This window comes from Artibeus jamaicensis, unplaced genomic scaffold (genome assembly GCF_021234435.1).
Source record: "Artibeus jamaicensis isolate MK-2021 breed Jamaican fruit bat unplaced genomic scaffold, CSHL_Jam_final contig_585, whole genome shotgun sequence".
Taxonomy (NCBI): domain Eukaryota; kingdom Metazoa; phylum Chordata; class Mammalia; order Chiroptera; family Phyllostomidae; genus Artibeus; species Artibeus jamaicensis.
In genome coordinates, this window is record NW_026521894.1 from 10,606,584 (window position 1) to 10,634,098 (window position 27,515).

A 27,515-nucleotide genomic window follows, 5' to 3' on the forward strand; every position below is an offset into this window, starting at 1 on the left:
CTATATTAAAAGGGAAAACATCTAGACATAAATTAAGTCCTTGAGAAGCTCAGCCTAGATAAGGAAGCTGATGATGCCCTAGCGGTATTCTCTCAACTGTTAGTGTCTTCCCAGGAATGCTATCATGCAATCGTCCAATTTTCCTTTTTTCTTCTCTTCTGTCCTATTTCAACTTAGAGTGATCTGAAATCTTATTATGTGCTATATGCTTATTGTTTATTGATTTAAAAAAACACTGAGAACATTATGCTAAGTGAAATAAGCCTGTCAGAGAAAGACAAATACCATATGATTTCACTCATATGTAGAATTTAACTAACAAACTGAACTAACAAGAAAAATAGAGACAGACTGACAGATGGAGAGCACAATGACAGCTAAGGGTGGAGGGCCTGAGAGAAAAGGAAAAAGGACTCGCAGACATGGACAACAGTGTGGTGATTGCTGGGGGAAGCATGCTATAAGGTGACTAAATAGTAATGGAAAAAATACAATAATAAAAAATTAGGATAAATTTTTTAAAAAAATTGAGTTCTCAATACAATGAGATGTTGAATATATCTCTTAAAATATCATCAAATTTTATTTCATTTTTAAGGTCATGAAATTTTTTAGTAATTACCTTAGTGTACCTGATAGAAAAGGAATCTTTATGCCTAATAATAACTGTAAACTATCAGGACAGTTAGCCCCTCCTTTGTGGAACTAGCATCAATATTATTTGAAGCTCCAAATTAAGTTAAAGGTTGGTAAAATGGTCCACTTTGTGTGTAAAATTTGGACCTGTTTCATCAGCAATACTTAATTACTATGTTGGACTTAAAGTGACACTCCCATTAATTAGCTCAGGACTAGCATTAATCATTCTTTTGGCATTGTAGCAATTCGCATTATGGAGAAGCTGATATGGGAATGATAAATGACAACAGGCTACTAAAATTGTTACTATCTATTGAGTGAAATTAATGCAACCCCAAACAGAAGTGCGCTGAGGAAAACATTGCAGTGACGTGCTAATGATATGGTGTTATCGAGTGTCATAAACAATTGGAGAATCTCTTGTCTGTACGTAATGAAGCCAAAATGTGGGTCTTCATTAGGGAAGGCCTTAAATGGTTCAAGTACATCCCACAAAGTTAAATCTAGAAAAGGGTCCTCAAACATGACTGATCACCCAAATTATCTGAAAGTTATTCTAAGAAGGAGCTGAGATTTTTGTGTCCTTCTCCTTCCTTCCATCCATTTCCTCACCAACGTTTCTGAACTGATATATCTGTGTATTTTTACAGCTATCTCAGGTGATTGTGAAGCAGGTTTGGGAACCACTAATTTAGAATATAAGTGTAGAATACACATGCTTCAGTTCACTCAATGTAGCTGTGTGTTGCAAAGGTATTGTGTGCCAATTCAAAGTGTGGCATTATTTGAAGAAAGTAGTATTTGAAGTACTTAAGTTGATTGGCTTGGCTGAATAGTACTTTCATTGACTATCAGTTAAGCATGAAAATTCATATTTTGTGAATTTCTATGTCTACCAATTCTAAATTTTTTTCTGCTTGTATTTACTGATCTGCCTGAAATTTGATTTTTAAAATGTAAAAGTTATAAGATTTGGATTTCTTATAAATTTCTGGTTTCAATAAGTTAAATTGCAAGTTTTTTGCTCTAATAGCCATGTATTTTCCCAGACTGTGTCTATCTTACTGACGGATACAATTTTGCTATTTGAGGGGTCTGTTGAAGATAATTTGTGTACTATTCACACAGTGTTTAATTTTAGTGAGATGTTTATATACAATATTATTTTTTAAGATTTCTACAAGAAAAGCCAGCTTATAATTTGAAAGTTTAAAGTAAGTGTGCTTCATGCACCATCTGAATAAATGGCCTACATACTTATCAAAAATTCTAGCTCCTGGGCCCTATCCCAGACTAGCTGAATCAATGTAACTGAGGCTAAGTCGAGGAATTCATAGTATTAAAAAGTGTCTTTTCAGAGATTCTTCACTATACTAAAATTTGAAACTCTCTGCTCAGACTGTAAAATTTTTATTTGGCTTGATGTTTAAGAGTTTTATGTTTTTGTCTTTTTCAATAATGAAAACTTGTTTTATACTTTCTGGTTGTTACATAATAAAATATTTTAAAATCTTCTACATTTTCATAATTGGTGTCCTATTTTCCATTCTCAGCAATAACTTTAAATATAAGGAAGCCTAAACAGTGCTGTAGATGCTTGGAATTTCCATTGCATGGAAATAGAACAATCGGCTTTATTTTATCTGACAGTCAGTCTCTCTCTCCAGAAAGGTGAAACTTGAAAAAACAAAAAACATATATTTCCACTATATTGAAATTACAATTTTCTAACATTTGTAGAATAGCTTAATGAAACATCATTTACTTCTCCTCCTAACATTCAGAAAGACTGAGTGAATAATTTGGCATTTTTTCCTAAATGGCTTTTCCTCATGTAATTATTTGTATGGTTGAGAGAAGGTTATATACATTTTCTTGAGTTTCATATTTAACTTAATATTTTCTCTAAGAGCTATTTTCTTAGATAATACAAAAGTATTGGTATCATTCTTTCAATGTTTTCATATGAATTTATTGTGTGGGTGATTCATTATTTCATTAGTCATTCTGCTATATTTGTACCTTTAGGTTGCATTCAAATTTTCGATATTATAAATAATGCTGAAATCTACATCCATGTCACTGAAGTATTTAGTAATTTATTGCCAAAGCTTATAAATATTAAAAATTTCTTGATAAATAAAATTGTTTTTCAGAAAGCTTAAACCAATTTACACTTCCCCTATTAGTGCATGATAAAGCCAGGGTATGAAATCTCACAATCCTTAATGTTTAGTCTTTTTTGAATTTAGTTAATTTGTTATAAACAGGCATGTGCCTTTTCATAGGCTATTTTTAGTTATATGACAAAAAATAAAGGTCACATTCATGGGCCAATGTTAATGTACAACAAAAAGAAAGCTAAAGCACTTTATTTCCGTTTTAAATCTTGTCTGTCAAATAGAATGGTCAGACCAATGGAATAATAATAAACACTACTAAAATACAATCAAGGGCTAAGAATTGGATGAAATAATTTTAATGACACATTACTTTCTAAATGAATTTAAGTTCTATTCTGAGTTTTTCAAAGACCTTATAAATGTAAATGCTAAACAGTCTCAGAGATATTTAGCTAAAAATACACATTTTTTATATTATATTATAAATACCTTAAATACTACTTGACTATACTTTTAAATACATTACTTTTAAATCCATTATAGCTTTATTCCTTTTGTAATATATTATGGTTTACTATTACTAATGTTTCTAATTTGTTTATAGTTATTTTCTTTATACATGTCAATAATATGTTTGGTGTGTGAAGATTTAGAAGAACTTCATTGCGACTTATAATTTATATAGTTCTAATTAGCAAGTGACCTTTCTTATCTTCTTTTTAAGACTTATTAACAGGCGCTTGCAGTTTGCTTACTTTAAAAAAAAACTCAAGTTGTAAACTTTTATTACAAGTTAAAAATAAGGTTCTTAAATATCTGAACTTGACCAGATGTATAACAATTTTAAATTTTTTAAAGGTGCATTAAGAAAAACCAGGCCTTAAAACGAAATGCCACTACGAAAAAGAGACATTTGTTATGTTAAAAATAATTTAAAAACTCATGCTGCAAACATAATGCAGATAATTCTAGTTACCAGGTAAATGGGCAAAAAGCAAGCACTTAAGGCCTTCAGCTCTAATCTTTTGTTAATTTCTTATTGTTGGAGTTTCATATTAATTTGTTCATGTTGGATGACTAAACCAGATAATGGTAGAGATGGTTAGCCAGAATTTACTCAGCCCCACCTTGCTCATCCTAGGAAAAGAATGAATTTTCAGCTGGTGGATCAGCTGCTTTTATCTTTCTGCCATCTTGTGGTTTAGGATTTTCTGCCCTGGGCGTTTGCGTCTGTTGTTGAAGTTGTCATGGTACTGATATTGAGGTGGCTACAGACCGTGGGCCTCATCTCCTTTTCCCTGTCTTCTTCATTGCCATCCCCTCTAGGCTGTCTTTGGTGAGGACGGCCCCTGTGGAACCTGGCCTATAGACCCAAACATATACTGTCTCACTGGTCTACCTTGTACTCTTGCACCCTGGTTGATCATCGGCACCCTCTGTCATTTCTCCCTGCACAGGAGGGTTGGAATACTGTGGTGGACACCCATAAGGTATCCACACGTAGTAAGGTGAGAACCCACACTTGCTGTAGGGTTGGTGCTGTTCAGCCAGGGCTTCTGGAGCATTCTCCAAACCTTCATTCTTTTCCCCACTCTCAAATTCTGATAATTCTACTGGTAATTGGGAGGAGGACCCTTGCGAACATGCATAGCATCTGTAATGGTTACGTTCTGCTGCATATGTACTGCCTTGTACTCTAACTCCATCGGGGCCTGTAATTTGTTGCCTCCACCCTTCTCTTCTTGAACAGCATCAAATTTCACAGTTTCTCCATCTGCTACATTGCAAGGTACTTTCTGGGATTGTTCTTCTTTATAGCAGTCTGGTGTACAAATATATCTTAGTGTCATCCCTGTTGATGAAACCATATCTGTTTCTTATATCAAACCATTTTACTGTTCCCAATACTGCCTTTCAATGAACATCTTGTCTCTCTCACTCCTCTCTAATCCTGGCAGGTGCCACATATGATTTATAAGAGGACTTCTGGTCTCCAGTCCCTTCCATCTGTCCACAGGTACATGGCTTGGTGTCTGCATTGCTGAGGGTGGGGGCGTGCGGGCACACCCCAGGTTGAGAGGGTGCACAGCTGCTGGGTCCCAACTTAGCCGCTCATGGTTGCGGTGGTGGTGACTCTAACCAGCTTGGGCAGTGGATCCTCTCCAAGCATGACGGTTGGTAACTGGGCAGGTGGCAGAGGTGCAGTGGGTCAGGGCTTTCTGGGTCTGTTTTCTGCTCCCACCTCTGATGGAATTCACCAGATCTCTCTTATCTTCTCTAATGCCATTTTGCAATAACATCAACCCTGTCTGATAACCATCATAGCGTGAGCATGGCAGTGAAGATCATGGGGAATGGAGTCAGGATGCCTAAAGTGGACCTCAGTCTTGCCTTCCATAAACTGTGGATGCCCTGAGCAAATCTGTTAGTTCTCTATTCTGCAGTCTGTAAGATGCCAATGATATAGTCCTTATTCAAGTGGTAAAAAGAATTAAGTGAGCTATCAGGCACAGGCTGAAAGCTTACAAAAGTGGTGCATTCATGCTGGTTTTCCTTGTTATAATTTTTAATTTTTTCCCTCCTACCCTCCTTACTTCTCCTTTTTTTCCTCCAGAATATTTTACTCTCTCCCTCCACCCTCCCTTTCTTGGCTTCTCTTTGCATTTCCTGATACTTTTTCAAATATTATCTTTCTAAACTCTCTGAGATATTTGAATACATTGCTTCTGCAGAGTATAAGACACTATTTTTATACATTGTAAGAAACAGCATATAATAATTGACAATATATAATATTTTATTATATGAATGTCCAGCCTATATTGTCATATCCTCTATTTTTATTTCCTTGATTTTTAAAATATTTTATATGTTTTTTATGACTTAAGATACTCTTTAGGCTTTTTCTGACTAGTAACCTGGAGGAAATATGAACTGGTAGTTACCTTTATACCTCCACATAATATGTTTATTTCTCAGTGACTTGAGTTATTAACAATGTCTATTATAATATTTCACTGTCATTTTCTTTCTGTTTTCTATAAATTTTCATAAATTTATTGTCTTTTTGTAATAGTAAAATATCTTTAATATTAGTTTTACTATATTTCAAGAATTAAACTTGCTCCCATTTTTAACAGTAATTATTAGAGCTTTATGACTAACATAATTTAAATAATTATTTTACCAACATATCTTCCATACCATAAGTTTCCTATTAAATTTAAGTAGTTGATAACACTTTCTAGTGTTATCTTTCTAGTGTTAACTTTCTAGTGTAACACTTTCTAGTGTTAACATTTTCTAGATAAATACATTTTCTAGTATTATTTTTAGAAAGAGCTAACTGGTCATTTATGTCCAGAATGATCGCATGTTTGATATGGTTTGTGTATTGAAGAAACCACACAGCTTGGTAACACATGCTTGACTAACAGTTTTTCCCTCAACACCTTTAGATTATGTCACATTGCTTTCTCTTAGCTAATATAGGTAAGATGATGTGTGGGACTAACCTAGGATACTTTTTTTCTTATAGGTAACCTCCCTAAATTTTCCTCATGACTGATAGGAATATTTCTTTACCTCAGCTTCAAACTGTTGACCAGAGCATATCTCAGCCACTCTCTAATAAATTTGCTTAAATTATAACAAACTCTTGGCCTTCCAGTCAAAATGGAGGTGTAGGTAAACATGGCTTGCCTCCTCAAAAAACCACAGCAAAAATTACAACCAAACTACAAAACAACTATCCCCCAGAATCATCAGAAAATTGAGCTGTAGGGAAGTCTAACAATCAAGGAATTAAGGAAATCACATTCACTCAGATAGGAGCGAGGGGAAAAGACACCAAGATGTGGAATGGGAGACCTCACACTCATGTGTGGTAGGTAAAAATTGGTAGAGATATCTTGGGAGTGAGGGATCCTAACCCCACAGCAGACCCCCTAGCCCAGGGTTCTAGTGCAAGGAAGATAAGTCTGCATAATTTCTGGCTGTAAAAATCAGTGGGGGTTGTGGAAGAGGAATAAACCATGGGATTCTCAGGAGTCTCCTCTTAAAGGGTCTGCAACGAACTTAGGACTTACACAGACCTACTCTCTTGGGGTTCTAGCACTAAGGCAGCAGCTGGAAAGCTCACCAGTGGAAGATGGGGAGAAACTAAAGTAATTGGCACCAGGGTGAGTGCTGGGAAAGCAGCTCCAACCCAGAAGAAACTCCAGAGGCTATGCAACAACCTTGTCCCTTCTCTGAGCCCTCCCCAACACAGAGCAGCAACATCATATCTGAGACTCCATCTCCTGGCTCACACAGGTTGCCCCTCCCCAGTGGTTACCTAAGGCTCTACCTCATTCAACTTACAGGTGTGCTTTTCTACCTGAGGCCATGCTATTAAGATAGGGAGTCATGATAGCTCTACCTAATACTTAGAAAAAAAACAGGGAGGCTATCAAAATGAAGTGACAATTATATGTGGCCCAAATAAAAGAACAAATCAAAACTTCAGAAAAAGAACTAAACAAAATGGAGATAAGCAATCTATCAGATGCAGAGTTCAGAACACTGGTTATTTGAATGCCCAAGGAACTCACTATGTACTTCAACAGGATAAAGAAAAAGACCCAGGCAGAAATAAAAGTTACATTAAGTGAAATAAAGAAGAATTTACAGGGAATCAACAATGGAATAGATGACGCCAAGAATCTAATAACAGAACTGGAACACCAGGAAGAAAAGAATTCAATCAGGACAGCAAGAAGAAAAAGGAAAAAAAAACGAGGATAGGCTAAGGAGCCTCTGGGACAACTGCAAACATACCAACACTTGAATCATAGGGTTGCCAGTAGAGAAAGAGCAAGAAATTGAAAGCATACTTGAAAAAAATAATGAAAGAAAAATTCCCTAATTTGGCAAAGGAAATAGACATACAAGCCCGGGAAGCATAGAGAATCCAAACAACATGGGCATAGAGAACCACACCAAGACACATAATTAAAATGCCAATAGTTAAACATAGACAGAGAATCTTAAAAAGCAGGAAGAGAAAGCAAATAATTAACTATAGAGGAGTTCCCAATAAGACTGTCAGCTGATTTCTCAAAAGAAAGTTTGCAGGCTAGAAAGTACTGACAAGAAGTATTCAAAGTATGGAAAGCAAGGACCTACAACCTAGATTACTGTATCCAATGAAGCTATCATTTAGCAGCAAAGGGCAGATAAAGTGCTTCCCAGATTAGGTAAAGGTAAAAGGTAAAGGAGTTCATCATCACCAAGTCATTATTATAGGAAATGTTAAAGGAACTTATTTGAAAAAATCAAAACTCTGAATATTAAAATGGCAATAAATTCACAACAGTCAAAAATTAAATCTAGAAACCAAACTGAGAAAACAAGAAAGACAGAATCATAGAGATGGAGATCATTTGGATGGTTACCTTTTGGGAGGGAGAAGGGGGAGAATGGGAGAAAAGTACAGGGATTAAGAAGCACAAATACATTGGTACAGAATAGGCAGGGAGATATTAAGAACAGTACAAGAAATGAAGTAGTCAAAACTTGTATGCATGACCCTTGGACATGAACTAAAGAGAGGGCATTGCCAGAGAAAATGGGGGGTTCTAGGTGGAGGGGGGAAAAGGGAAAAGATTGAGACAACTGTAACAGCATAATTGATAAAATATATTTAAAGAAACAAACTCTTTACATAAATAGTTTCTTAGGAATATTGTCCCAGATACAGTTTCTTATTCCAATTATTGCATTTTCCCCTGTATTCAGAAATGACATTTATTTTCATATTTAATCAACACTATCTTTCAAAGCTATAATATCTACTCTATCATTACTTAGGTTCAGTAGCTCTCTACTGTGTGCTATTTTCTCCACTCTATTCTCCTTATATTTTATTCAGCTTTTTAAAAATGCTAAGCTACTCACTGATGTTGCTAATGTGGGTTAAATTTTGAAGTGATTTTATTTTTCTCATCAAATGCTTTACTTAATTTTGACTACTTCTTTTCATCCCTTGAAATCTCTTGTTTCTGCTTGTAATTCATTTCACAGAATTCATGGTCTATAATTTTCTTATGAATTCAAAAACCTGCTTTTAGAATGTTTTCTAATTTTTTAGAATATACATTTAAATACATACTCTTCATTTGTCTTTTGTGTGCTATAGTTCTTTTTTTGTATTTTTAACCAAAAATATTAGATTTACCATGTTTTTATGCTTTTGTTGTTTTTATATTCTTTACTTCTGAATCTGGGAAGTTTCACCCAATACTGTTAATGGTCCCCAAATAGTGTTGATGGATTGTCATTTATTTCTGCTTTTTAAACAGATGTTCTTGGAATCTTTCCTTTATTCTTTCAACTTGGGGATTTATCCAGTTGCCCCATTGCTTGAAGCAGGGCTTGAGGCAAAGGACAGCTGCCTTCCAGTTGTTATTTCTGCCCATATTCTCCCCAAATCAGTCGAGTCATCTGACAGGGGCATATCTGGAATTTTTTTATCCTTCAGCTTTGGCATAGTTAGCCAATCAAGCAAGATATTATGTCACAAAATCCTCTTTAACTGGACTTGTGCAGTCCTCTTTTTTGCAGCTACAAAGTTTTATTCCTTTGCTTCTTTTTGCCTGTGTCTTTTCTGGTTCAGCTTTGCCTTCATGCCACAGTTCCTGATTAAGAAGCTGAATCTGCAAACCAAAATAGTATAACCACATTGCCTCCTGTCAGCTCTGCTGCGCCTGAAATTCTCTGGCTGGTGTAGGGTGTAGGTCTTAAGCTAGGAGTGTCTTGTTTCTTCTGGGGGCCGCCCATTGCTTAGCCCCCAGGCCTTACTTACATCTATATAGATTTTGTTAGTAGAGGCTCCTAGAAACAATTTCATGTTTCTTATACAGTTTCCCTTCCTATCAATTTGGGTAGCATGTATCAAGGGTTGCATTCATCCTCTTTTGCCTAGGTAAAGTAATACCTGGAACATGTTACGATTCTTTTGTATGGGCTTCAATTTTCTTACTTTCAGCACAAAAAAACCTTTATTTTATTTTTATCTTATGCCATTGTGCTCTTATATCTCCTTAGGATCTAGGACATGTGATCCAGGTCACGCTAGACATTTTTTTTCCTTAGAACTTCAGTGGTTGGGTGGATAGGGGAGAAAAGCTTCCAGTACCAGTTAGATATTTGCAGACTTGCTATGTTGGCAGTAGTCCTGTTAATGCCTTTGCTGCTTTTACATGACTGTCAAGTCTTAGGAATAAGGGTCACTCCTTAACTTTCCAGGTAGGGTTGGATGTGACCCAATTGCATGAATAGAGTGTCACCATAATATTTAACAGAGTTGAGGTGAACAGTTTGTTTCATGAATAGAGTTTCCATAAGTGACTCAGTTCAGTGTGACATGTGTTCTTGGTATGTCTTTGGCCCACTTCTCCTCTCTCAAATGTGGATTCCTGGGAAAGCACAGAAGAAGGGTTGTAAAGGGCAGTTTTACGCACCGGCCCCCCCCCCCCCCAACCTCTCATAATAACAACAGGCCCAAAGATGCCCAGTAAACAAAAAAAAGAAAAGAAACAGACCACAGGTAACACTGCTTAACATGGACTGGAGAACGTTTTTCCTCCTACAAGGTACTAAAGGACAGAGAGGTGGCTATGTCGCCTGGGCTTTCAGCGAAAGTGATGAAAGACATGAAACGTCCCTTAGGATTCACATGACCAAAATCAGGAATGACGTGGAATGATATCATATGGTTGCCCATATGCTTGAAAATACTCTCTATCTTGTTACATTCAAGGATTCTTGAGAGATTGAAAAAAATCTCCAAAATCAGAAATGTCTTACCTGCCAAGTCTGTTGCCATTTAAATGCTCTCTATACTAATCTTAGTTAAGTCATTAAACAAAAATATTCTTCTCAATTTTCTGCTCAAGTTTGTTCTAAAATGCACATCAATGACAAGCCTGAGCTGGGCAACAAAATCTGAAGAAAGGATAATAAATAGGGTGAGTAGAGAGGAAAAGACTAATATAACAGAGCAATTTAGGTTAAACTACCACTAGATCTAAGCTCTATAACTCACAGATTAAAAGTTAATATTGTTGCTAAATTCAGAATTTTAGTAAACTTATAGAAGTAATAATTATTTTTGTATTACTTATTCATTAAGTGCTAATAAAGTTCCAGATTGAAATGGTAAATCAAAGTCATATTTTGTTTTACTTTTACTTAATTCAGTATTATCATAACAGATATTGGATAAATTTACACTCTCATAAACATTTGTAAGTGCTCATTAAAATCTTACAAAGCAATGTTCATGATTTTAAACATAGCAGCTTGCAATGACTATAACAACTAAGGTAAGAATAATGCTACAAAACATGTTCTATTTGGGGCTTTTTACATGTTCAATGAATAGAAAAGTAAAAAATAAGCAAAAAATATAATTTTAAGAAATGTTACTAAGAAAGCAAAACAAAATGAAAACGATTAGCTGTAACTCGTCATCTAGCTAATTAAAAGTGAATAAAAATTAGTACAAAGTGTGATGAAAAGCGTCGTCTCTCACTATCGATGGCCACGTATGCTTATTTAGAAAGCGGTTTCACAGTGTCTGGCAACCTTTAGAACACCCCTGCCCCCTCATCCAGGAATTCTCCTAGAAACATATCCAATGGACATAAGTAAAAATATAATAATATCATTATTTACAATTGTTAAACACTGGAAAAAACAAAAACAATTAAAAATAACTTACTAAGTTATTAACAACCATAAACTTAATTATTACATGCAAAATTAAAATAGTATTTTTAATAATTATTGGGAATGCTTAAAATAAAACGTTAATCCAAAACAGCACAACAAATGTTAAAAATAAGTATTTTTATAAAAGTAAAACTAGTATTTATATGTTTTTATTCAGTGGCAAGATTACTGTGATTTTAACTGTTTAGTCTGTTATAAGTATATTTTTCAAATTGCCTGCCAGTCACATAACTTTTGCAATTAACATATCTGTCAAGATAAGAGTACCAACTATCAATGTGTTGCTAAGAAATTATGAGAATTCAAGGACAGTGTAAATTATATTTGCAATTTTATCATTTCGAAATTCTCATGAAATACCCAATTTCTTAAGTAAAAGCGAATGTCTTTCCTTCTGTACCTTTCCTGAATGTTAGGGAAGAATTTGCACCAGACCTTTCATCACCGATAAACCTCAGAGGACACTGCAAAAGCCGAAACATAGTTCTTTACTAATATAATGTCAAAATTCTCATAATAATAAAAATAATACTCTACCTATATTCTCCACTAATCATTTGTTGCAGTACTACTAATATTTTATAAATTATGAAATGTTAAACATTTTACAACTTTAGCCATTATTAATGGAATTAAATCAAATGCTGCACAAGGTGAAAGCCGTGTATGAATATAGGAAACGTGTACTCATTTTCTTTTTCATATTTAAATAAAGATTAAGACACAATCTATAAATTGAAGGGCATAGAAAGCATAATCAAATAGCTATCTTCAAATTTTATGATTATTTGTAATCTTTATATTAGTAAGTTACTGTGGAACAGTGAGGAAAGTTTGGAATCAAAGTAAAGAGAACAGGACAAATACTCCAGCTGTATCATAAAGGAGGCATGTGACTTTACAGAGTTCATTCAGCTTTCCTGATCAAAGAAACTGCCTCATTTAATAGTTCAATGTAATGGCTTTTGATTATCATGGTCATATAGTGGAAAATATGATGGTACCATGATTATAAATTAAAAGTATACACTACAATTTTGAAGTAAAATACTGAGGGATGTCCTCAATTTTTCTAAGATGAATTTCTTTGAATTATTTCATACAATATTATTTGGCCTGCTTTCATAAACACCGTGAAGCACAGAAATTGCTGACTCTGGCCATCAACAGGGCATATGACTGTGACATGGTGCAGAAACCTCCAGAGGACTGAAGGCCTCTGGTCCCTTTTATAGCTACTGAAAGATCCCATAAGTGCATTTCATCCATAAAACTAGTAACATTTGTTTGAACAGAATTTAAAAATACACTTTTTTATTTATTCAGGTACTCGTTCAGTTAGTAAACTTGAAAAAACCTTTTCTTCAAAAGCTAATCAATGGACTTAATGAATGCAGCAGCAGTAAACTTGAAAACAGAAAGAGAATGAACACTAAACGAAGTTTAGCGTGGCGTAAATGTTCCCCCCTCCCACGGAGGTAATATGACTAAATGAGTATTCGCTTCCCAAGTAAGAGGGAGATAAGATGTATTTACTACCTTATTGATGTTGATTTTTGGTGTGTTTGTTTTTTGGTAGGTTCACTGTTTTAAGAGAAAATAGTGAAATATTGGGTTTATGTAAACATTTGTTGATTATCTATTATGTGCACTACACTGATTTGAAAACTGAGAATAGATAATAGAAAAGGATATGGAGACAGCTTCGCATAATAAAAAAGGTTGAAAAGGAAAGGGAAAAGGAAGCATGAATGTTATCCTGGAAAATTAGAAGAAGATAGTGAGTTCTAATAGTTCGAAGAAAATTGAATAAAAGGGAGCAATTCTCTAAAGGAGTTAACCTTAAGGTATCTAATGGAGGTAAAAGTGTAGATCTATAAAGACACTATGAAATATTAGTGTAAAATAGTGATTTTTTAAGATCCTTACCTAAAATATTTTTACTGCTTCTAGAGGGAAAGGAGGGATGGGGAGAGAAAAGGGGGGAGAGAGAGGAGAGAAACTCAGTGCAAGAGAGAAACATCAGTTGGTTGCCTTCTCATACCTCGGTATGTGCCCTGACTAGGAATTAAACCTGCATCTTGTTTGGTATAGAAGATGACATTTCTTCCAACTGAGCTGTACAGATCAGGGCAGGAATAGTGATGTTTAACTTAAAACCAGGCTACATTATCATGCATGTTATTTAAAAGGGGGTACAAATAGCATTCACTAATAAAACATGGATGAAAAACACATGCTCAAAAGTACAGATTCCTGAAAAGTATTTGATAACATCACTACTATATACTTATCAAATTTATTTTTAAGTGACTGTATGCATTATTGATGGAATAGAATAATGTGATTTAGAGCAACAGGTATTCGGCAGATTCAAGGTAGCTGTATATACACTTTGTTTCTTGGGTATTGTCTGTAGGTGCACCCGGGCACAATAACACAATGTTTCTGATCCACGCCTTCCACAGCATCTCGTCCTGTTCATAGTAGCATGATCTTTCTGCTGCTTTGTTTTCACATCAATCACTGTCAGTACTGCATTGCTTTCATTAGTGTTTCAATAGACAACTGTGAGATTTCTTTGAGGGAAGCTCTTCATAAGTTCACTCTTGCACAAGAACTCAGCACAAGAGCTACTCTAGTTCTTTCAGAACAGGCAATCAATATCTTCCATCAAGCGACACAGAAAAATCAGTTCAAACTTGCATGATGCTTTGGTAGCAAAACTAAACCTTTATAAGATTCAGAATCTCAGATACCCACATTAATTGGAACTAGTACTTCCTTCATGATCATTTTCTTTTTAAAGATTTTATTTATTTATCTTTAGAGGGGAAGGGAAGGAGAGAGGGAGAGAAATATCAATGTATGGTTGCCTCTTGTGAGTCCCCTGCTGGGAACTGACCTGCAACCCAGGCACATGCTCTGATTGGGAATCGAACCGCGATACTCTGGTTCGCAGGCCCGTGCTCAATCCACTGAGCTACACCAGCCAGGGCTCTTCATGATCATTTTCATGTGGATTAGCTTCTAAGAATCTTCATGTTAAATCTGCATTTTATTTTACCTACATTCTAGAATAACCATATGTTATAATAACACTCAAATACGATTGTTAAAAACCTGTTAGGTTTTAGACAAGTGCCTTATTCTCCTGGCTGGAATTTTTTTTTCTGTCCTTAAAACCTATAGAGCACACTGTGCTGTTTACTGCTACTTAGTCTATATGATAGTCACCTACTCATATGTTTTATTTTTCCTCTCAGACTTTGAACTCCATGAGGGCAGAGTATCTGGTTGTCTTTGAATCCTCCATAGTGCCTACTATGGAATGATATATTTGTTTGACATTCAGTAAATATTTATAAATAATTGTGTTAACAAATGCATATTTTCTGAGGTGATTCATATTATACAATATGTGCAATGCAGAGATGTTCCCCAGAGAAATTCAGTCAAACTTAAAAGAATTACTTTTAAAACAGCAATGATATTAAAATAAATGTTTTTATATTATGCTGTTGTAAGCAAAAGGATTGTTAAAGTTCACAGGCATAGAATACTATTGTTGAAACATGCATTAAAATTAAATGTGCATTTTCATTTCTAACATTAAGGACAACAAAGCTTTTTTTTATTCCTCATACTATTAAGTTTAGCTAGCTTCATGGAAAATATTTCCAAATGTTTGATTAAATTCTCTACAATAGTAGGGAGTACAAATACGAAAGGTAAATAGCATTTTTTTACAGTTTTTAATCTTATAAATGCTCTAAATTCTCCTCTGTCTCTGCACTTAAGATATCAGATTAAAAACATTCTTTTGTATTAATACATGCTGAGGTCACTATTCTAGTAATACCAGCTGAAAAGTCAAGAAACTGAATCATCGTGTGGTAAGATTCAAATACATCATCCCGACGGGAACAGGATGGTTTGATGGCTGTGACAGATAGTGCCCCGATTCAATTTTAGCCACGTTCAGTTAGGATGCTCCTCTGCCTCTGTGCTTTATTTGATATGATTCATTGTTGAGAGATACTGCCATTGTTTTAGGATTGCTCTTTACAAAGAGTTCGTGGATTAAATAAGCATTGTTTTCCCTAAAGCATATGTTTACAATGACATCATAACAGTGCAGAAGCATCACAACATACACTAAGTGGGGTTAGACTGTAGACATGGACTTCTGAATCCTGGGGATACTAGGGGGAATGGGGGAATTAGCCTTTTCCATGTTAGCCTTGATAATGCAGGGGCTAGTAATGCATTATATCTATGGAGAAGGGGAAAGGATGAAATTATAGGATGTTATGATCTGGTTTGTGGATCAGGTGGGGTAACAAAAGAAAATGAGACTCAATGAAAAGCCACTTCAAAATTTAAAAGACCAAATTTCAAGAAGAAAAAAAAGGCAAAGAATCCTTGAAGTATAAGAACAGGAAATTATAAGAAAAAGATAAAAAATGTACTATCTACACTTTTGCAAATTTTGTTCACCATTGTCTTAAGATGTACATTTCCTGAATGTTTTTATCTGCCTTTGGTAACATGAAGACTTTATACTATTAAACATTCTATGTGGGGAATCAGTAATAAAAATAGAATTGATGAAAAGCAAGAAGGCACTTGTCCTTTGTTTTCTTTGCACTGGAAGCTGCTCAGGTTGTATTCTGAAACTGATTCACATGTAATGTATTATAAATATACTCAGTAATTAAAAGCAGTTGTTTAGAGTTGCCCATATGCATGACAGAAATGTGAGGAGGGTGGCCTCTGTCTGGGTTGATGTGAATACTCAGCTGCTGGGTCTTCCGGCAACATTCCATGTCAGACTACGGGGGTTGTCTTCAATATCTTCCTGCTTCTAAACTACTTTCAGTATATGTTCACATATATATTTTTTCTTTAGGATTTGAGTTTATGCAGAATAATGGAAGTAAATAAGGTTAGATTTTACTGTGATGATTAAGTTATAAATTAAAATATGGGAATTAGTTCATATTGGTCCATATTCAAGGTCAAAGCATTCTCTTAGCCATAACACAATTTCAAGTGCAGCGATAGTGAGGGTCACTCGAGGGGACCGTTTGGCTGGGAGGTTTTTCATGGGGAGAAGGAGCAGTGTCTTCTGGTGCGTCTAATGATCTGTGAAATGGCATGAATCCAGGACAAGACTCACCCCTGTGAGTCTCACAGAAATTAAAAAATGTCCTTCATAGTATTTCCCTTTGTCAAAAGTGTAATTTCTGCAATTTCGATATTAAGTTTACTTAGTCACTTCTCTTAAAATAAAACCAATGAAATTTATCACATGTATTCTGTGCTTGACACTTATTGTGGAACTGTCATTTATCAGCACTATGACAGATCTTTGTATTGCCTTCCCCTTTCAAATACTGGTGCTTTCTCCCAGGTCACAAACTGTATATTTACACTGAACTTTCTTAGTATAATTGTAATTCAAGTACCAATATTTTTATTTTACCTTTATGCAGTTAATTTTCTACAGAGAGGTTAATAGGTTAATTTCCCTGGTTATATTTTGCATTCTAAAGAAAATTAAAAATAATTTATTTCTGATGTCTCTGGTAACATTATTTTTGAAAATATTCAAATATAAGACTCCTATATTTGATTGCAGATTAAAAAAGAAACAAATTATAGTTTTAACTCTCAGAACAAACACATCAGCAACTCTATATATCATCTAATTTCTTAATGTCCCATTTTTGAAACATTATATGTGTGTGTGGGATTATTATCATACGTATACAGACAAAGGCATTCATATTTGTCAAATCCCACCCCCAAATTATACACTCCAAAATTATTTAATAAATACTGATGCATACTCTACAGTGTGTATACTTTTTTATAATGGATTAAAAAAGCATTTCCAACATTCAGTTCATACAAAGACTATAACTGACAAGTTTTTATTATCACAATCATGCAGCCAGTCCAGAAGATACTGCCCATATATTACACAGTATGTTACTGTAGGCCACCTAAGACTTTGAAGAATGTCAGGATCTGAGACACTGAGAAGGAGCAACTCTTAAGCATGTGTGGTCTATTATGAAATAGGAAAAAACAGCCTGGAAAATGAAGTAAAGAACATTTGAATTTGAAGTTCCTTCCTGGCTGAAGGACATTAGGCAGGTAGCAAAGCAGCCCTAGTGATAGCCTGATTATATATATATGAAGCAGGCACTGCACTAGACACCTCACAGACAAGATCTCGAACAAAGCTCAGAGCAGCCCTTTGGGTTACTACTATTGTCCCTGTTTTGCATTTCTGAAAACTGAGACTCAGAAAGGTTCAATAACCTGCCTGAGATCATGATGTCTAGGATGTGGCAGAGTCCATTTGTAACCTAAGAACACAAAGCACCAAGCTATTCCTAGAATCTTGAGTTCCAACCTAATGTTTCTAGTTATTTCTCAGGATTGTATTGAGAATCAAATAACATAGGTTATTATAAAAGGTTTTGTAAAGGATAAACTGGTTGTTATTTATGTGATTTCCAAAAGTGTCTTCCAGGCCTGGGATTCTGATTTTATTATTGAACTAGGTTTGAAATATGGCTCTTTTCACTTGTAGAATCTGGATTTCTGTGGTCCAAGAGATTTTCAATTATTGGCTTCAGTTAGTTCAATAAGTTATATCTAGAGATCACTTGTAAGAAAGCATTGTCATGGCAGATAAGCTCGTTTTTCTTAATAGTGTCCAAATGCCAGTGCAATTATACTTGGTCTGTGGATCCACAGCTTGAATAATAATGCAAATCTACATCCAGAAACATTTACTCAGAGTTTATTATGCTTTACACACTACGCTGCGTTCTATGTTCAGGGGATACAAGGAAAATAGGTGGAGACTATGTCCTTAAGAAGCTTGCTTATAGTCTGCTGAGCAGATTTGCAATTTATGAATAATTTGTAAGCTTATATTTCAAAATCAGATACTTTGAATTTGACAGTAAAAATAATATGTTAAATGGATATATATGTGTATATATAATGTATATATATAAAACTTCAAATAAATGACAATATTGTCAGTTGTGAAAAGCATGTTAATAAAAAATCTTAAGTTTAAGGCCTATTTCAAACAGAAATACATGTAAATGGAATAGTAAAGTTCCTCTATTTAAAATGTATTAATTTATTAAGGTCATTTAGTCATCATTAAGCAACTATGGAAATATAGTTGCTTATAATATAGAAAATATAAGACAGAACACCATAGGGTTACTATTCTCAAGGAGCTTCTATGTTTATATTCTGATTTGTTTTAAATACGTCAAGGTATTAGTGGGACATTGCCTCAGCAAATATCTTAAAAGCTGAGGAATCTCCCCCTAACCAAAGACACTTCAGTCCTTACCTCCCATCCTTATCCGAGGCATATTCCAGAGTCATATGTTCTCTGGTGACTTCTGAAAACCTATTCTTTGCATAATTTGTTCTTTTTGTCAGGGATCACAAAGTCAAATGCTTACAGGCCTCAATAGAAAATAAAAGTACTGCAAGTAGGCCTCCAGTTTTTAAGACCCAGCTAGAGAGACCAGATTTTATTTATTTTTTATTGGTGACATTTTTATTGTTGTTCTATTACATTTGTTCCCATTTTCCCCGTTGTTCTCCCCTGCCCACCCACCCCCTAACCCCCTTCCCCACTCCCTCAGTCAATTTTCACCCTCTTGTCAATGTCTGTGGGTCATTTACACCTGTTCCCCTGTTCCTTGACTAGGCCCTTCCTCTTCTTTCCCTGCTTATCCCTTTCCCCTCCGCCTCTGGCGGCTGTGAGTCTGTTTCTTGTTTCCATGCCTCTGATTTATTTTATTTTGCTCATTTGTTCATTAGGTTCCTCTTATAGGTGAGTTCACATGATATTTGTCTTTCACCACCTGGCTTATTTCACTTAATGTAGTACTCTGCAGTTCCATCTATGCTGTCCCGAAAGGCGGAAGTTCCTCCTTTCTCTCTGCTGCGTAGTGTTCCATTGTATATTAACTCTGGGCCACCTACTAAGCTCTAACCAGTTGTTGCCATTAGGAAATTCTGATTCATTGTAATAAGAATTTTCAAATTTTCTAGAAAAGTCAGAGATGCAAAATTTTATGTACAAGCTACCAATTTTTAGGAGGAAAAAATTAATTTTTCAAAGTCTCGTGGACCAAGCAATACACAGTTTTTGTAGTTCCCTTCCTATGCTGTTATCTTCCCCAGAAATCTTACTTTTTAATGTGAAATGTATATATTCTGACAATCTTCTTGTTGATTGTTTTAACTGTCATCTACATGCTGATATCTCTAAAAAGTGATACCTTCATCCCAGATATTTCTACAGCTACTTGAATACTCAACTGAGAATAGAACTTCACTAGACAGAAATTTCTAACAAAATTAGATCTAAAATGAATACAAAATACTGCTTTAGGGCTTCTTATTCCATCTTTCTTTCATATCTTTATAACACACACTCCACTATATTTTAAGTCATAATGCTAGAGAACTCCTTCTCTTCTCTTCCATCAGCCATGAAAGTCTGCATTTTATTTTGTACACATGAGGCTGAGTGAATAATTTATTTAATTATACCCATGATTACTGTGGTTACACTAATTTTCAGAGGACAATACCTAACTTTATATGATGTATTTTAATGAATATTGTTTTACATATTTCAAATTAAGATCAAGCTAAGTATTTTTTCTCTTTAACGTATAATTTAGAATCCTAACATACAAAGGATTTCATTAATCTGAAATTTACATAGCTAGTGAGCAACAAACCTGGGAGTTGAATCTGGGTCTATCTCCACAGCTTATGCTCTATGCTTTCACCAATGAGCTCGGTTTGGAAGAATGGAAGTGTTTCTACACGTGAAGAGAAGGTAGAAAGATGCTCAATGCAGTGCTATCATTTTGTTATTACTATTTTTAATCCTCACCAGAGGATAGATTTTTGATTTTAAAAAGAGGAAGGGGGCAAGAGAGAGAGAGAAAAAAAACACCCATTGATGTGACAGAGAAACATCGAAATGAGAAACATCAATTGGTTGTCTCTCATGTGCGCCCCAACCAGGTTCCAAACCCACAATCCAGGTGGGTGCCCCGACTGGGAATTGAACCCACAACTTTGTGGTATATGGAACAATACTCCAACCAACTGAGCCAGCCAGCAAGAGCAGTGCTATTATCTTTGAAACTAGATGTGAGAAACGGCGGAGGCTAGAAAGTGAGAGGTATAACTAAAGAGCAGATTCTTCTGAAGAGCTATGATGAGAAATCAGTGAAAACAGTAGACAAAAAATATACAGAACAATGAGGCATAATGAGAGATGAGTGGGACTCTGGTGGGGTTCATTTTGTATTTTTGCACCTGCCCTCTTTTCTCTCAAGGTTGATCCTTCATACCGATGCCAGAATAATGGCCCTTGAGTTGCACTTTCTGTAATACTAGTTCCCTGCCTAAACTTTGAAATGCTCCTAGTTATCAGATTATTTTATTGGCTTGCATTGTCCTGAATTTATACCCTATACCTGCTTCCCCTCACTCTAATTTTTCTCGGATCCAATGGGATACTAAGCTGTGCCATCCCACCCCATTTTCCAGGTTACTGCTTGTGCAACTCTCTTTATGCCTCTTCCTTCCTGCTCCATTCCTTTTATGACAAGATTAAATTCTACTTTATTAAGGTTTATGTTTATGAAGTGTGGCCTCTTCTGATACTCATTTTTTGGTGATTGCACTGTACCTTCTAATTTAAAACTTATTCTCTGATCTCATATTAAATTACTTCTGCATTTCTACCAGATTATGAGCTTTTAAACGTGCAACATCACATCTAATATTTCGTTTCAATAAAGTGTATGACACAATAAAGAAAGCAAGACGGTTGCCAAATGAATATTCAATTAAGTAAAGTGACAATGTAACACTTAAAAAGCTGAATATTAGTGGGAGCTAAATAACTTGGTAACAAACACATAGATGCTTAAGTAATATAGAATAAACAAATGATAAGTAATTCAATTTCTATGAGTGATTCAAATCATAGGTGTTGCGTCTAACCAGAGTCTGACTAAGGATTTATTTTTCATGATTTCCATATAAATTCATCATCTAAGTAAATTAACCCAATCATACTTCATTAATCAAATTAGTCTGAGTAATGCAAGTCCTTTTCTTTAACCTATTATCTTGGTCTTATAGAGGGTCATCAGTCTTTCTGGCTCCTGAGGACAGCAAAGAGAAAATGCTTTTGGAAGTACACTACAAAGACACTAACTAGCAGAGCTAGTTGCCTCCTCCCCAATATATCCATAGCATTTGTCACATTGCACTAAGATTTTCGGCAGTCCTCACTGGGTTGTGTGCTATTTAAGAACAAATAGCATTGCAGACACACAAAAAATGGCCTTTGCAACTAGATAGAAATAAAAGGATTTTAGTGGGTCTAGTTGCTGTGTAAAAGACAAGGTTGGGGGTAGAAATGAGAACTATTGATGCTTGAATCAGAATTTTAAATGGAGAGTTGTGGCATCCCTATCCAGGGCCTAGAATCCTGGCAGTGTCACCATTCAGGTGGCATAGTCCTCATGAGACATTGAACTGAGAGGAAGGATGGAAGGCAGCTTGTATGACTGTCTTTTCTCACTTAGAGACTCTCATAACTAGACTTCTAGCCTCTAAACCCCAAAGGCATGTGTTTTAATGAGCAATAACCTTTGTAATCCTTATCAGTCACCTACTTATATGAAATCCATAAAAATCTGTTTATTTTTATAGTTGCAGCAGTCACTAATAAGGAATCTAAAACAAGTTCTTTACTGGATGCTCAAAATATTAATTAAAACTCTAATATCTAACCATCAATTCCAAAATTCCTCCATTCTCATATTCGTATGTACTCAGCAGGTATTAATTTAATGTCAAGCATTGCACCAAGAGCCGAGCACTAGGGATTTGGTCACAAATTCAATAGCATCTGGTCACCCAGGAGCTCACATTCCATGAAAATATATGATAATATTATTGACAAGGTAAGCTCAAGGTGCCACAGGATCATGGCAAAGTAGAGCTTAAGCCAGCTTGAGGTGGTCACAAAACACTGCCCAGAGACAGTGATGAGATATCCCAGAGCCACCAGCTTCCTTCTGCAGCTACTGGGCTTTCTACAAAATTAAAATTAATGTATGCGATCAGACTTGGTAAGTTATATATTCCAACTGGCAATGAAAAATGCTTGTCATTACCAGTCGTTCTCTTGGCTCTCTTAAGTGAACTATAATAAGTAAATAAAATGATTCAATTTAATACTTTTAATTAAAGTTGATATTCTCATTTTAAAATAATGGAAGTATGTAAGCAAAGAGATCAAACATGACAACTGCTAAGTGGACATGATATTCTGACAACAAGTCCTGCTATTGGCTCAAATGTCTAAAGATCTCCCATCTGTCTAATTTGGAAAGAGCAAGACAAACTCAATGGTGGTGACATTACTACATTTTGAACAAAATGCTTTAACAAACAAAATATAAACAAAATCATAGATAAAAAGAACAGACAGACAGCTCTCTGAGTGGGGGAAGAGGGGCTGGCTGAAAAAAATGAAGGAATTAAGCAAAAATATTTATATATACATATATATAACATATTTATTCTTATATATTTCATGTCTATAAAATATTTGTTTATTTATACACACACACATAGACACAGACAACAGTATGGTGATCGTCAGAGGGAAAAAGGGTGGGGGGAGGTGAAAGAGGGCAAAGGGGAGATAACGGGGATTGAGAGAGACTTGACTTTGGGTGGCGAGAGCCTGATGCAGTATGCAGATGATGTTTTATTGACTTGTACACTTAAAACCTGTATGGTTTTGTTAAGCAATGTCACGTCAGTAAATTCAATGAAAAATATTACTACATTTTCTTTTCTTTACATATTGTTAATAAGCAATGTGCAAATATACACTCTTTGGAAGTATGTAAAAACTCAGAAATATGTCAATTAAAATAAAAATTCTGCATGATACGAAAGAAAAATAATCACTATCAACGTTTTGGTACAGACTTTTCAATCTCTTTTTATAATATATTACAGTTTTTATAAAGTTAAAATCAAGACAACCTATCTTCTCTTCCCTCACCATTATCTTATACATTTCTTGTATATTAAAAGTTTCTAAATCATGATATTTTATAGTTAAATACTATTCTCCAGAGAGATAGTACATTGGTTGTAGTACAAGGATTAAAAAGCATAAGTATTACTAACACTAAATGAATAATTTCTTTTTGAAATAAAACAGATAAAGTAAAAGTATGGGAGAGGTGAAAACATTATTACTTTGAAAATAAAAATATTTCAGCAAAATTCCTCTCTCAATAAAATATTCACACTTGGTTTCTAATCATTTCTGTAAAATGAAGCTTCTTTTCTTTTTTTTTTATTTAGTTATTTTTCAAGTACAGTTTTCTGTCTATTTCTCCCATCCCAGCCCACCCTGCCCCATGCTCCCCACCTCCCTCCCATTTCCAACCCCCTTAGTTCTTGTCCCTGTGTCCTTTATACTTGTTCCTCCAAATCCCTCCCCCTTTATCCCCCTTAAATTCCCTCCCCTTTCCCCTCTGGCCACTGATTTTCAGAGTCATTTGTTTTCATAACACACTATCATTACCAAATCTTATGAAAACAGCAAAAATCAATGTTAAAGGCATGTATGTATGTATATGTATAGTCAATATGCATAAAACAGATTCTAAAGTACACACTATATTATGTTAACTAACAAACATAAATTTATTTACAAAATTATTCTGATATATATATTTGCTGCTTTTTATTTAAAAAATATATAAATATGTAAGTAGTATTGGGAAAAAGTATGTACATGAAAATTCATACTTCAGTATTTTGAAGGCAAGAATAAAACATACTCTACAAATTATATATTCTATTTTTTCATCATATTTTTCCTGTGGTAAAGTCTGTGTATACATTCATGTGTGTCTCTGTGTGTATGCATCTATATATTTATTTATCTATATATATATGTATACATAAATATGGTGGTAGTTGTACTAATTACTATTCAAGTATTACAATTATTGAACTCACTTTTATTAAACTAGTTATTACTACTCTATATTATGTGATTGAGTGGAAAGTCAGAATTTTAATATACATGTTTATTTGTGCCAACTAAATTAAATAATAAACTTCTACCAAGAGCAATAACTTTAAAAATGATAATCCGAAATTTATTTCAGAATAAAATATATAGTGTTCTACCAGCAATAATACTAATCTGTAAGGAAATGTGATTGCCTTTATACATATTATAAAGATGCTTGCTTATTTACGTATTTTCTGCCACCAATACCAGCTTTTTCCCACCTGTTTGTTATCATAAAATACCTTGTTTTTAGTCTTAAGATATGTGGTTGAGATGATAAACTATTTTTTGCTGGAAGGAACCACTTTCAAAGGAAAATAGTGAGCCGAATTACATACAATAATGGGTTCCACAAACAGCACTGAAGTAGCAAATGGCATTTCTTATCTTGAAAATGGTTTCTTAGCGCATTTGGTATGGGAAAGGAACCATGGTTTGTTATACGCATGAATGATGAACAGTGGTACTAGAATTCTTCCTAAAACACAAACATAATTATGACATAAACTGCTTAAAATGATTCTTGTCTTCTGGCCCAGAATAAGAAACAAAATCCTCATCCCGGCTTACCAGGCTGTTTGCAGGGCTCCCCCTGCCTCTGCAGTGCGCTCACCCCTCCCTGTCAGTCCTGCGGCAGCACTGACCCCCAAAGTTGCTTGCACACCTTTACATTTTTCTTATGATGTCCTTTTTTGTTTGCCTGGAATATTTTTATCTCATCTTTTAAGACTCACATGGATTATCACATTATCCTAATCTTCCTAAAACACCTGTGCTTGGGAGGATGAGGTAAAGAGAAGTAACAGAGAAAAGGTTAGGGAAAAATCGACAACAGTGATTTCCCATATCATTTATTGACTAGAATTTCCAAATATCTGCACAGAGCTAACTCTGCAGTTTACTACCACCAGTGCCTATCTTTACCTGGCTATGAGCCAGGACAGCTGTGGAAAATTCAAGCTCTTCTAAACAATGAATTCTTTAAAAATATTATTCAACTAGCTCTACCAACTCCATAAAATATTATAACATTTTGAGGACATCTTTTGTTTCTGTTACATCTTATCAGACACTTTTTTTCCTTTGTTATGACACTGGCTTTTCTGCCAAAAAAAGTTATAAAGAAAAAATAAAAAGTCTTAAGATACATAGAAGAAACTCCTTTAACTCAGAACTGTTAGCATATGTCCGTTAGAGGACTCTCATGATTGACATTCTTTTCTTAAACAATCTGGCTGGACTTTAATAAATTTAACCATTCCACAATTAAATATGATTATGTAATACTTCAGTGAGTATTTCCATGAATTCAAATTATTCACATTTTAAAAAAATTTGATAAATCTTAAAAAATTGATTTTCAAAAGCATTGTATCGATTTTACATGCTTCATCCCTGGCGTGATTTAAAATTCTCTTTATCATCAACATTAGCTAATTGATTATGTAAAACTGTATATTTCTTTCTAGTTAGTTTTTCTCTGATTAGTTACATATATTTTACATTTTGTTTACTAGATTTTTTCCAATGTGAATTTTCTGTTGGGTATCTTTCGTTCATTCTTTTCCATCTCAGTGACACGTGTGTGTGTGTGTGTGTGTGTAGGTACATGTGTTCTCCTTTCTCCAATACAGTTTCATAAGATATCTTCTCAAGAATTGGTAACTTCTGAGTTTCTTTTAATGTTAAAAAAGTGAAAATGCAGCCCTGGCTGGTGTAGCTCAGTGGATTGAGTGCAGGCCTGGGAACCAAGCAACTATGGTTCGATTCCCAGTTAGGGCACATGCCTGAGTTGCAGGCCAGTTCCCAGCAGGGGGCACACAGGAGGCAACCATACATTGATATTTCTCTCCCTCTCTCCTTCCCTTCCCCTCTAAAAATAAATAAATAAAATCTTTAAAAAAGTGAAAATGCTATGAAATGACAATCTTTATGAACAATATGGAGAAATTTGTTCAAATGAATTATTTTAGTAGAATACACATTTAACTGACCACATACACATAAGAAGTGTTGGTTCATGACCCAGTGTCATCCTGTATCTACACTGTCACAGCCTGTTCTTAATTTTAATAATCAATATGGATAACCATGTAGTAAAGAGTTACTTGGAATTGAACATCGTTTGTAACTAAGTGAATTAAGATAGTCTTGATATTTCAAAACAATTGGAAATTTTGTGTAGATGTAAAAATCTTCATTATGAATTAAAAAAATAAAACAGTCTATGGGCTCTATGGAAAAATTGTTTGGTAGCCATTCATGTGTAAAAAAAGAGCTAAGTGTTAAGTTTTAATTGACTATGAGCTTAACATGAACAGAGTGATGTAACTGACTAATTACAGTGTATAATGTTTAAGTCAATGGAATTAATGTTCTCACCAGGACCGATCACATCAGATCATGGTCTTGAGTGTCATCAATGTGAAGTTTAATGAATTTTAATATTGTACCAATCATGACAGGAATATGGGGTAAATTTGGAGACAGGATATTTAGAATGCTACAACTTGGATGTTAGAAGTTTTAGAAACTATGTTGTATAAGAAAATGAATGTGATTTAGCTTGGAAACATACAAAAGGGACATGTGATAACTATTTTAAAAAATATAAAGGGGTTGAGTCATATAGAAAATAAACTAGATTTGTGTTGTTTTATTCAATTCTGGCTAAGAATTAGTTGTTATAAATACCCAACCACAAAGTGGGTTTCTTCTCTCCTTTCTCTCAGCCAGTCAACAAACATTTATTGAGTGTGGAACATAAATGTTCCAGG

At 34.7% G+C, this 27,515-nt stretch overlaps 1 protein-coding gene and 1 pseudogene across 2 annotated transcripts in view; both read right to left on the reverse strand.

The window, feature by feature from the left end:
* GRIA4 (glutamate ionotropic receptor AMPA type subunit 4) overlaps window positions 1-27,515 on the reverse strand; it is a 395,647-nt gene that overhangs the window by 353,650 nt on the left and 14,482 nt on the right. The window lies entirely within an intron of this gene.
* LOC128628180 (Y-box-binding protein 1-like) lies at window positions 3,900-4,932 on the reverse strand (annotated as a pseudogene).